Genomic DNA, 12705 nt, shown 5'->3' on the forward strand with positions numbered 1-12705 from the left:
CATGCCGCGGAGCGGCTGGGCCCGTGAGCCATGGCCGCTGAGCCTGCGCGTCCGGAGCCTGTGCTCCGCAACAGGAGAGGCCACAACAGAGGAAGCCCCGCATACCACACACACACACAAAAAAAAAAAAAAAAAAAAAAAAGAGATAATAATAACAAGTTTTGGGAGGCTGTGGGGAAACTGGAATCCTCATACATTGCTTGCAGGAATACAAAATGAGCTTTGGAAAACAGTGTGGCAGTTTTTCAAAATGTTAAAAATAGAATTACCTTATGATTTAGCAATTTCACTCCTAAGTATCTACCCAAGAGAAATGAAAACAGATGTCCAAACAAAATCTTGGAATGTAAATGTTTAAAAAAAATTGTTAATAATAGCCAAAAAAGTGTGAACAACCCAAATGTTCATCAACTGATGACTCGATCAACAAAATGTGGAATATTCATACACTGGAATACTATTTAGCAATAAAATAGAATGGAGTACTAATGTGTTACAAGACAGATGAATCTCAAAAACATTTTGCTGAGTGAAAGAAGTCAGTCATAAAAAGACCACATATTGTATGACCCCATTTAAATAGGCAAATCCATAGAATCGGAAAATAGATAAGTAATTGCCTAAGGAAAGGAAAGAAGTGGGAAGAAAGGGTTAATGTGCACAGGGTTTCTTTTGAGGGTAATGAAAATATTCTAAAATGGGAATATGGTAATGGTTGCATAAGTCTGTAAATATGTTAAAACCCACTGAACTACCCTCATTAAACAGGTCAACTTGTAGGCATGCAAATAATGTATCAATTAAGCTGTTTTCAAAAAAGAAGCATCAGACTATAAAAAGCATTTTTCCATTTGGTTAGCTCAACTAACCCTTTCTAATGAGATCAAAACTCTACATGAATGTATGGGCCAGTTAGCTTTAATTTCTTCTAAAGGCCACTGGGTACAACTTTAAGGTTTACTTTGAAAATGCAGGTTTAAAAAAATCAACACCATTCTACCATAATATGAACATTTTATATTAAAAGGTGTGTTAATACCACCATTTTTACAGACAAAGACAACACAAAAAATGATGCATACTAATCATAATTTAATTAGAAGAGTTTAACCTCTCTTGAGTCATAAAAAAGAGGTTAACTGGGATAGAAAGTAAATATAAAGGGATCACTTTGACTTAATAACAGTAAGGTAGGGGTTTTTAAAATTTTCACTTATTGGCACAGATATGAGTACATTTACACATTGCTTATTAACTGTTAACGACCCTAAAAGCTTCATTGTTCTAAAAGTTTAAGAGCCTTCCATGACTTATATAACAAAGCAAAAGGTGTTTTTCTTCACTTGCTATCAATAACATTTGAGTAAAATAGAAATGCATAAAATAACAGCAGTAATAATGAACATTAATATCACTTTAGCCCCATATTTTCTCCTTCAAAATGAACGCACAGTTTAGTTTCTTAATAATTAAATTTGTTGAAAAAACATGTTCTAAGTGCTTTGTTTGAGCTCTGGTGGATTGGGCTGCCAGAGAAGAATTAAGGGGAAACCAAGCAGGCAGTGTCCTGTCTGGAACCCTACTCTTACTTCAGCCGATTTTATTTGTTTTCTTTCTTTCTTTTTTTTTTTTTTTTTTGCTTTATATAATTTTTTATTTAAAACATTTTTATTTTATATTGGAGTACAGTTTATTAACAATGTTGTGTTAGTTTCAGGTGTACAGCAAAGTTATTCAGTTATACATATACATGTATCTATCCTTTTTAAAATTCTTTTCCCATTTAGGTTATTACAGAGTATTGAGCAGAGTTTCCTGTGTTACACAGTAGGTTCTTGTTGGTTATCTATTTCAAATACAGCAGTGTACATTATTTGTTTTCTATATTAGGTTCCTCCTAACTTTCTTTCAGAAACAGTTGCCAAAGCTTCAGAAAAAAGTTTAGAAAACCCTTTATCAGGAAAGTTTGTTCCTTCTCTAAAGTTCTATGACTATAATCATTCATTTGCATAAAGGAACTAGCTACTTTAATCTTTGCAACCTAGGACATCACGAGGATAGCCATTATTACTCCCAATCTACAAACTGAAAGCAGAAGGATTCAAAAACCTGATCAAATTCTCATGACTGGAAATGTAAGACAAGATGAGAATCCAAAACTTTACATCAATATACCATTCTACTTCTTATTTTAATCTTACCCCATTGATTATATGTTTATTGATAAAGCAATGGAAAGAAATTGCAAAAATCATAACATAACACATTTCAAACCTCCTGGAAATTTCCAAAATTTAGATGATTATTAGTATTAAGCTATGAAGATATTCACCCAGAAATGGTCATATCAACCTTACTATACAAGTGGAATACTTAAAAATAAACTGTAAGTGGTCATTAACCATTTTGCAGACAATGCAGTTCTACAGGATAATAGTCTCCATTAAGAAAATGATATAGTCCAAGGTTGTTTTTGCTATTTATTCCTTTCTTAAAAAATCAGAAATACAGACCTAACAGTTTCTGCTTAATTCTGCAGTATTCTATCATTATTCAGTGATGCACCAACTGACAATTGAGAATTACATTATGAAGTTTGCAGTATTACTTGGAGGTCTACCACGCTATGGTGCCAACATGTCATCAAGCTCCAAACAGAACTGTGAGGTTTGTCACACATCATTTCTTAAGAAGAGAGGTAAGATATTGCTAGGCCTGCACTGGAGCTTTGAGAGGCCTGACAATGGGGTAATTTACAAAACACTGAAGTAACTAACTTGTACAGTTTAAAATTTTTTAATTGTGGTAGAATACACATAAAAGTTATCATTTAAACCAATTTTAACTGTTCAGTTCAGTAGTGTTAAGAACATTCACACTGCTGTACATCTTATCTCCACATCTTTTTCCATCTTACAACACTAAAATCCTATACCCCTTAAACAACTCCTCCATATCCCATTCTCCCAAGCCCCAGGCAACTACCATTCTTTTGTTAGTTCTAACAATTTTTTTGGTGAAATTTTTAGGTTTTCTACATATAAGATAATGTTGTCTGTAAACAGAGATAATTTTCCTTCTTCCTTTTCAATTTGGATGTCTTCTTCTTGCCTAACTGCTCTGCCTAGGGCTTCCAGTACTATGTTGAATAGAAGTGACAAAAGCAGGCATCCTTGTCTTGTTCCAGATCTTAGAGGAAAAGCTTTCAGTTTTTCACCATTGAGTATGGTGTTAGCTGTTGATTTTTCAGATATGGCCTTTATTACATTGAGGTAGTTTCTTTCTATTCATATTTTGTTGTGTTTATCATAAAAGGGTGTTGGAACTCGCCAGATGCTGTTTATGCATCAGTTGAGATGATCATATGGTTTCTTTCCCCTCCATTGACAATGTGATGCATTACACCAATTGGTTTTCATACGTTGAACCATCTTTGCATTCCAGGAATAAATCCCACTTGGTCATGGTGTATAAATCTTTTTTTTTTAAGCCTATAGTCATGTATTTCTTATTTAAAAATTTTTTTTTTTAATTTTTTGGCCACATCACATGGCATGTGGGATCTTACTTCCCCGACCAGGGATCAAACTCACGCCCCCTGCAGTAGGAGCACAGAGTCTTAACCACTGGACTGTCAGGGAAGTCCCAATCTTTTAATGTGCTTTTGATTTTTGTTTGCTAATATTTTGGTAAGGATTTTTGCAACATTATTCATCAGGGATATTGGTTTGCAGTTTTCTTGTTGTTTCTTTGTCTGGTTTTGGTATCAGGGTAATACTGCCCTCATAGAATGAGTTTGGAAGGGTTCCTTTCTCTTCAGTGCTTTGGATGAGCTTGAGGAGAGTTGGTATTTTTCTTTCAATGTTTGGCAGAACTCACCAGTTAAGCCATCTACCCCTGGGCTTTTATTTGTTGAGAGATTTTCGATTACTGATTCAATTCCCTTACTAGTTACAGGTTTGTTCAGATTTCCTACAACATCATGATTTAGTCTGGATAGGTTGTATGTTTCTAGGAATTTGTGCATTTCATCTAGGTTATCCATTTTGTTGGCATATGATTGTTTATAGCATTCTCTTATAATATTTTTATATCTATAGAATCAGTTATAATGTCCCCTCATTCGTTTCTGATTTTAATTATTTGAGTCTTCTTTTTTTAATTCAATCTAGTTAAAGGTTTATCAATTTTGTTGATCTTTTCAAAGAACCAACTCTTGGTTTCACTGACATTCTCTGTTGTTTACCTATTCTCTATTTCATTTATCTCTTATCTAATCTTTATTATTTCCTTCCTTCTTCTAGCTTTGGGTTTTTCTAGTTCCTTAAGTTGTAAAGTTAGGTTGTTAATTTAAGATCTTTCTTTTTTACTGTAAGTGTTTACAGCCATAAATTTCCCTCTTAGCACTGCTTTCACTCTATACCATAAGTTTTGGTCTCTTGTGGGATTTTTTTTTTTCATTTATCTCAAGATATTTTCTAATTTCCTTGTGATCTCTTTTTTGACTCCTTTGGTTGTTTAAAAGTGTGTTTTTAAATTTTCACATATTTGTGGATTTTCCCGTTTTCCTTCTGCTACTGATTTCTAGTTTCATTACACTGTAACTGGAAAAGATACTTTGAATGATTTCAACTTTAAAAAATGTGTTAAGACTTGTTTTGTGGCCTAACGTATGGTCTATCCTAGAGGATATTCCATGTGCACTTAAGAAAAATATGTATTTTCATCAATATTCATCAGATATATTGGTCTGTAGTTTTCTTACAGTGTCTTTGTCTGGCTTTGGTATCAGGGTAATGCTGCCCTCATAGACTGAGTTTGTAAGTATTCCCTCCTCTTCAACTTGCTGGAAGAGTTTGAGGAAGACTGGCATTAATTTTTCTTTCTGCTATTGTTAGGTGAAGTGTTCTGTGTATGTGTTTTAAGTCCTATTGCTTTATAGTGCTGTTCAAGTCTTCTAATTCCTTATTGAGCTATATGGTTGTCCTAAGTTATACAGTTTTAGTGCAGCAAGAATTTGTTTATATGGTATAATACAGAACTTTTAGTGCTTTCACCACCTCCTTGCCTCCTTACAAATGTATAAAAGATAGCAAGCCCATGGTTCTAAGCATCCTGTGTATTCCTCACTCCATACAGGTTGCTGAAATCACAAAATATCTGTGCCCTCATGAAGAAGAAAGGAGGCACTGGAGAAGCACATCCATTTGCATAAATCTTTGATCTCCTGTACGTTCTCTGAACTGCCGCTGGGCTGGTTCAATAACAAATTGAAATATAAGTAACTTTGGCCAAGTATGACATACTTGGGAGAGATTGCTGGCTGATCACCAAGCTATTTTCTCTTTTTTCAGGAGACATGACTAGACTATATTTTTCTTGGAGTTAAGCATGACTCAGGTGAATGGAGTTAAATGAGACCCAGGAAAGCCAATGATGTAGTGCTAGTCTGAGTTTAAAGGCCTGGAAGCCAGGAGAGCCAATGCTATAAGCTCCAGTCTGAAAGCCAGCAGGCTCAAGACCCAAGAAGAGCCAATGTTTCAGTTCAAATCCAAGGGCAGGAAAAAAACTGAAGTCCCAGCTCAGCCAGTCAGGCAGGGAGAGTTCCCTGTTCCTCACTGGAGTATCAGCTTTATTGTTCTATTCAGGCCTCCAACTGTTTGGATGAAGGCCACCCACCTAGGGGAGGGCAATCTGCTTTACTCAGCCTACCATTCAAATGTTAATCTCATCCAAAAACACCCTCACAGACACACCCAAGATAATGTTTGACCAAATATCTGGGCACCCTGTGGTTCCATCAGGTAGATAGATACAATTAACCATCACAGTCATCTACTCCTCAGGATACCAGCAACCAGAAATTATGTTAGGCATCTGGGATTTTTAAATTTTCTATGTGAGCATTATCTCATCTAATATATACTGTTAACTAAAACTGGGTATTTTTTTTCTAAATCAGAAGGACTTAGAAACAATGAAAATATCTCAAGAAATACAGCAAAAAGTGGGGAAAGAACCCTAACAGCAGAAATAATAGTTGAAAATACAACTTTCTGGAGACTTAGGCAAAGACCTACAAAGTGTTGCAAAGATTCTGGATCTGATCCTATAAAATTCAGAAACTACTGAAGGTCTGAGATTAGTGAAGTGATAGGAGCTGAAATCCAGGATATGGGGATAGTATTTGGTCATAGTAATTATAGAAAGAATGAACTAACTCTGCACTGGATTTTAAAAACATAGCTACACACTAAAGTTAAAATGGACTAAATAGCATCATTTTCAAAATAATGGTTATATAAACATTATAATGATACATTTATTTATTTAGAATTTATACTACTTCTACATAGTTCCAAAAGAATTGCTTGAGGAAACTTGCAGCAGAAAACAGACAAAAATATAAGCCCACCGAGAGCCAGAATTCTCACTTCTGTATTCAGTGCTAACCAAAGAGTGCTCATACATGATAAATAGAGAAAGATATTCACAGAATGAATGAATGCATAAATGACAAGAAAAAAAGGTTATGCGTGGAGAGAAATAGATGTTACTAAGCAACAAACTAGAATGACTTTATTGTTGTAGCAGCACTGCAACGATAAATTTGGCAAAAGGGTTTCCAGGCAATTAGGGGAAGGCCAGAAATAAAATGAAGGAGTTTTCACTGTCTATAAAAGTCTACAAGATCCTTGGAGGAGAAAATCCTTTTTTAGAATTTAACTCCTAGAAAAATTTATGGACTGAATCCTTATATAATAGATGTCTTTAACTATGGTTTTATGACAGAGAAATGGGTATGTCAATGCTTCCAACAATGGCCCTCTAAAGTTTTTTAGAACATTGTTAAAACTTAACATAGTTAAAGCTTTCCTATAGATAAGGAGATAATAATCTAGAAAGTTTGCAGTTTTATGTTCTAATTTAATATGGGGGAATTAAACATATTTTTCATTTTTACTCTACATCTATGAAGAAACATCTCATTGTTATTTCAGAATCTTGCTGTAGACATGCTGCATTTTAACAACTCAATTCATAATTTACTAGAAAAGACAGTAAACAAAAAAATTAGATGAAAAAATTTTGTGTTACCACATCAGAAAAATAAAACTGGACAAATTTTCACCAAAATTAAAGGGTATTCTTGGAATTATCTGGCTATGTAGCACATAGAAAGTTCACTTTGAAGGATCACAAATAAGGTGGAGAGGTAGGTAATAGTGGCATCTTAAAGAGGCAGCCTTCTTCCAAAGAAGCTGCAAGACTCCATTCGAAATGCAGGTACTTTCTCACAGAAGAAATGAGCATCCTTCAGAATAAGCTGCACCAGGGATTTATTAATTTTGTGGTGGCTAATGTATCCAGAAATTCAAGAGAGGTTAGCCAGTAGATAATAAAATTCATCATTCACAAATTCATTTGACAAATACCTATGGTTGTCAATTATGTGCCAGGCATGATGTTAGACACTGAATTTACAGTAGTTAGTAAAACACACATGGCCCCTGATCGCAAAGAGCTTATAGTCTGGGATGGAAAGCAGACATTAAACAAATAACCCAGGTATATCACCTAAACTGTAACAAGTGACAGACTAGTAAATAAGTTGTAAGAGTTGGTAATTGGGGAACTGAATTTACAGGGTAGGGGAAGGGGCAGAGAAAGCCTCCTTGAGAAAGTTACATTCAAAGTGAAGTGCAAAGGATGCAAAGGACTGATTCCCCTAGGCCAATGGCAAAGGAAGCTGCACTTGAGAAAGGAACTGAAACGGGAGGAATGGAACAAGGAGAACAGAAAGTGCTGTTTCAAGTATTTACTGTGTTTCAGACATGTTAATTCCAATCCTTACAGCCCCTCTGCGGTGAAGGTATTAGTACCCCATTATACATAAGGAAAGCAAGGCTCAGGGAGGTAAGTAACTTACTCAAGAATACAGAATAGGGCTTCCCTGGTGGCGCAGTGGTTGAGAGTCCGCCTGCCAATGCAGGGGACACGGGTTTGTGCCCCGGTCCAGGAAGATCCCACATGCCGTGGAGCGGCTGGGCCCGTGAGCCATGGCCGCTGAGCCTGTGCGTCCGGAGCCTGTGCTCCGCAACAGGAGAGGCCACAACAGTGAGAGGCCCGCGTACCGCAAAAAAAAAAAAAAAAGAATACAGAATGCTACTAAACAACAAAGGCAAGACTCAAAGTTAGGTCTATTCAAACTCTACATTCCTTTCATTAAGGCTCTAAGGTTAGAAAGTTTAACAATTTAACTCACTAAATGACAGTGAGGTTCTAGGCCTATAAAATACAAGGTTAAATATTTTGTTAGTATGTTCCATCCTTTAGACATTCATTCCAGTTTCTGTGGGCTTTATATTTTAAAAGCCATATTTTGATGTGTATCCAAATGATATTTTATGTACATATATCTAGTTAGCTGATTAAATGGGCTTTAAAATCTTTCCAGCAAAGATTTTAAAGCAGCTTAAGGCTACATAAAAATATAAAAACTAACAACTTCATAGTATTACCTTATATTCCTATGAGACTTTAAAATTTTATAGTGTTCACACAAATTTCAGGGTATTTAAGAAGATACTTGCATTTCTTAGTTACAAATCTCAAGGATAAACATTAAGGCTTACTATTGACTATAATTATCACATGCTACATAATGTAAATGTTTCTAGGTATCACCTTTCCTTAACAAAAGCATCTAGAACCGTTAGTACTTTTAACTTCCTATGGTAGCCACAACAATGACCCCCCAAAGATGTCCACACCCTATTCATTGGGTCCTTTGAGCATGACCTCACATAGCAAAGGGGGCTTTTTAGATGGAATTAAGGTTGTTAATTAGCTGACCCTAAAATAGGGACAGTATTCTGGATTATGCAAGTGGGCCCAACATAATCACATGGGCCCTTAAAAGTGGAAGAGGAAGTCAGTGAAAGAGGGAAGAAGAGATTTGAAGAGTGAGAGGGACTCCGCCCACCATAGAGATCTTGAAGATGGAGGAAGGGGGTGCATGAGCCAAGGAATGTAGGTGGTCTCTAGAAGCTGCAAACAACTCTCAGCTGACAGTCAACAAGGAAACAGGAACCTCAGTCCTACAACCAAAAGGAATTGAATTCTGCAACCAACCTGAATGAGCAAGGAAGCGGAATCTCCCCAGAGCTTCTAGTAAGGAATGATGCCTTGCCAACACCTTGATGTTAGCTCGGTGAGACCTGTGTCAGACTTCTGACCTATAGAACTGTGAGAAAATAAATCTGTGCTGCATTTAGCTGCTAAGTTTGGTATGGCAACAATGAAAAACTAATACTTTTATCATTCTTGTCCTTGATTCTAGCTTCTTTGAAACAGTTCTACCAACCATGTCTCAGCTGGTAAATGCAATAGCATTTTTCAGTCCTATTGCCTACTGCTCTCTCTTGACCTTGCTACTGCCTCCTTGAAGCCCTCTCCTCCCGTGGTTTCTATGATGCTATTCCTGATTCCTGATTCTCTTCATTTGCTCTGCCACCTTCACAGGCTCTTTCTCTAATCTCCTGTAAATGTTGCTGTTCGTTAGGGTTCTGTCCCCAGACTTTCTCCTCATGTTTCATATTCTCTTGACTTCTACCTATAAAAGCTAGCTAAAAACTCCCAAATGTTATCTCCACAGCACAGAGGCCACTCTTTAGTTTCAAATCACTATCCATCTTCAAGGATGTACCAAAGCCTCCATTAATTTGAGGCTGGTCTTTCCTCCCAAACCTGTTCTCTATCTCCTCAATTCCCTTCTCCCATTAACTTCACTTCCAGTCAACCAAATCAGCCAAGTTGCTTTGCCACTATCTTAAGACTATTCTTTCTCATTGATATCCTGTATCATTGGTAACTAAGTGCACCTGGATATTTCTTGAATGTATCTTCCTATATCCATGCCACAGCCTTAATTTGGGAATCCATGGTTTCCGAAAAGGATCAGTAAACTTCCACTTTGCTTCTTCACTTCCAGCCTTCCCAATCAATCAATCTATCTGCCACCTTCTCTCCAGCATGAATTTTCTAAAAAAAAAACAAGTCTTACTTTACTATTTATAAAAATGTTCAACAGTTGTCTGTAGTTCTCAGTATAAATTCTGCCCTTTTAAGACTCATTTCTTACTCTTAACACTCACCTATTAACACATTCATGCTTTCTATATACTATTTCTTATCGCTGAAATGCCTTTCTGCTATTCGGTTTTAATGGCTGACTGAGGACTCACCAACACCACTATGCCTCAAAAGTAGTGTTTGAAAAATCACTAAAGTTTTAGTTGTCATGCAGCTTCAGGAGCTCAACTACAAAATAATATAATAGAAAGTACACTGAGCTTGGCACCAAGTTTACTGTTCTGTTATTAAAAAGGGAAGGGCTTCAAACTGTTCTAAACCTTTTTTTTCATTTGTCAAGTTTAAGGGTTAACCTGGATGATCTAAAGGTCCATTAAAGTTAGCAATTCTAGCTTTGTAGTTAAGAGCACTAAAAATTATTAGGTACTGAAAACAAGCAATAAGGTTAATTTATAGCACTGTTCAGCTTCTACGGATCCATTAACATACATCATTCACACACAATAATTAACTTTATTAACTAGATAAAGACTATCTTCGAAGGATTTAGAGATAAGGTCTAAACGTGACTGGAAGATCAAACCAATTAGATATAAAGACAAAACTGTAAACTGAAAAGAAGTCAAACAATTACCAAAAGGAGGGCTACCGAGTGATTAAAAGACCTAGAGTGATGTAAAAATTTTAAAGCAAGCAAATTCAGAAGGCTAGATCAGGGTTTTGATGGCTTTTATGCATCAAAAAGCTTCAGTATAAAATAACTCTCTTCTAATTAGAGAGGTCTTCTCATGGCCACTCGATTTACTTTCTCCCTTCTGAGCTTTGTTGCCATTTGCTTTTTTTTTTTTTTTAATTCTACAGTGATTTTTAAAAACATTTTTATTGGAGTATAATTGCTTTACAATGGTGTTAGTTTCTGCTTTATAACAAAGTGAATCAGTTATACATATACATATATCCCCATATCTCTTCCCTCTTGCGTCTCCCTCCCTATCCCACCCATCTAGGTGGTCACAAAGCACCGAGCTGATCTCCCTGTGCTATGCGGCTGCTTCCCACTAGCTATCTATTTTACGTCTGGTAGTGTATATATGTCCATGCCACTCTCTCACTTCGTCCCAGCTTACCCTTCCCCCTCCCCGTGTCCTCAAGTCCATTCTCTAGTAGGTCTGCATCTTTATTCCCGTCTTGCCCCTAGGTTCTTCATGACTTTTTTTTTTTTTTAAGATTCCATCCTCTTTGTCTCTCAGGCAGATGCTATAAATAAAATCAGCTCAAGTATCTGATCATTGTAAACAGGCTTTCGGCGATAATGAGCCTCGAGTCATCAGAGCTTCGTGGGATTCAACACAACCCTCTAGGCCCCTCCCTATCCGCGCGCACCGGGCTCCAGGCAGCGCCTCGAGGGAGCGGCCAGGAGTCACAGGACACACCGCTGTGAGGGTTAGGTCCCCTTCGCCTTCACAGAGGCGGGGAGGGCGTAAGCTGAGCCTATTTTGGTTTGGTTCGCGTTTTTGTGAGAAGTAGCCAGCGGGGTGAGCAGCGCCGAGAGGCTACCGGGCCCCCTTCTCCATCCCTCGGGAGCGCGCACCGGGGATCGAGCGTGGAATGGGGCTGAAATGGCAACCGCTGGGATAACGGACTCGGCTCCCTGGGGCCCCTTAACCGTCAGGGACAGGCCGGGCTGAGGGGGACACCTGGCCTTCCCCGCGCCAGCCCCAGCGAGGCGGTGGACACAGCAGTTCCGGAGGACCCAACGGACGCGGAGGTGGCCTCAACGCCCGCCGCCCGGGCCGGCCTTCCCACTCCCGAGGCCGGGAGAGCCCGTCCAAGAACCTCGCTGGCTGCATCCCCATCCCAGAACTCAACACCCACGCCCTCACTGGCCCCTACCGGTTCCTTCTGGCGGCTCGCCAAAGAAAGGGGTGCGGCCCAGGAACCCCCGCCCCGAGGGAAGAAGCCAGGACTCGGATTCCTCACCCCAGCCCGTGGGCAAAGGGACGCGGGAAAGTGGCTTACTGCCCACGCACCTGCCTTGCGGGCCCGTTTTCGGCAGTGGCAGCTCAGACGTCCGAGTCGCTGCCACTTGGTCCCCGCGTCTCCCTAGAGCAATACCGCCGGCGGCCGCCCAGTAGCGACTGCTAACTGCGCATGCGCGTGCGGCCGTGGGCGGGGAGAAGGCGGCGGCCGGAGACGAGCGCCGCGCGCACCTGCACCGAGGGGCTCAACGGCCGCAGAGGGGCGCAGCTGTGCGAGGCAGGAGCAATCGGGCGCACCCTCCCGACCACGCGCCGCGCCGCCGCAGCCGGCCAATCGTTCCGTGGATCCGGCTCCGGAGCTGGCCTGGAATTCCTCCTTATCCTTATCGTTATCCATCCGAAGACTTTTTCCTCCCGCAGAGCGCCTGCCCTCTGCAAACTGTGAGGTTCTGCTTCCTAATGCACATAATTAGGTCCTGAATTTTGAGTAAATCGCATTTGAGCAGCGTCCAGTTAGTACCCCAGGCCTTTCATAGAGTTCTAGATGTTCTGATGAGAGGTCATTGTGGTGGGCAGGGAGGCCTACTATTTCGTGACAGTGTATGATATAGATATGTTAAATGTTAACGTA

The 12705-nt window shown here is 39.1% G+C and overlaps 1 protein-coding gene across 5 annotated transcripts in view; it reads right to left on the minus strand.

Moving 5' to 3' along the window:
* Positions 1 to 12233, minus strand: part of CLGN (calmegin) — a 48083-nt gene extending 35850 nt beyond the window's left edge. For 3 of the 5 annotated variants that reach the window (XM_028491707.2, XM_007121500.4, XM_028491708.2), the window contains exon 1: positions 12126 to 12233. The gene's annotated coding sequence lies outside the window, so the exon portion shown is untranslated. Of the gene's footprint in view, positions 1 to 9135; positions 9248 to 9884; positions 10045 to 12125 lie in introns of all 5 variants that reach the window. The other 2 variants (XM_007121503.4, XM_007121502.4) reach the window with 2 other exon arrangements.
* Positions 12234 to 12705: the final 472 nt, after the last annotated feature.

This window comes from Physeter macrocephalus, chromosome 7 (assembly GCF_002837175.3).
Source record: "Physeter macrocephalus isolate SW-GA chromosome 7, ASM283717v5, whole genome shotgun sequence".
NCBI lineage: Eukaryota > Metazoa > Chordata > Mammalia > Artiodactyla > Physeteridae > Physeter > Physeter macrocephalus.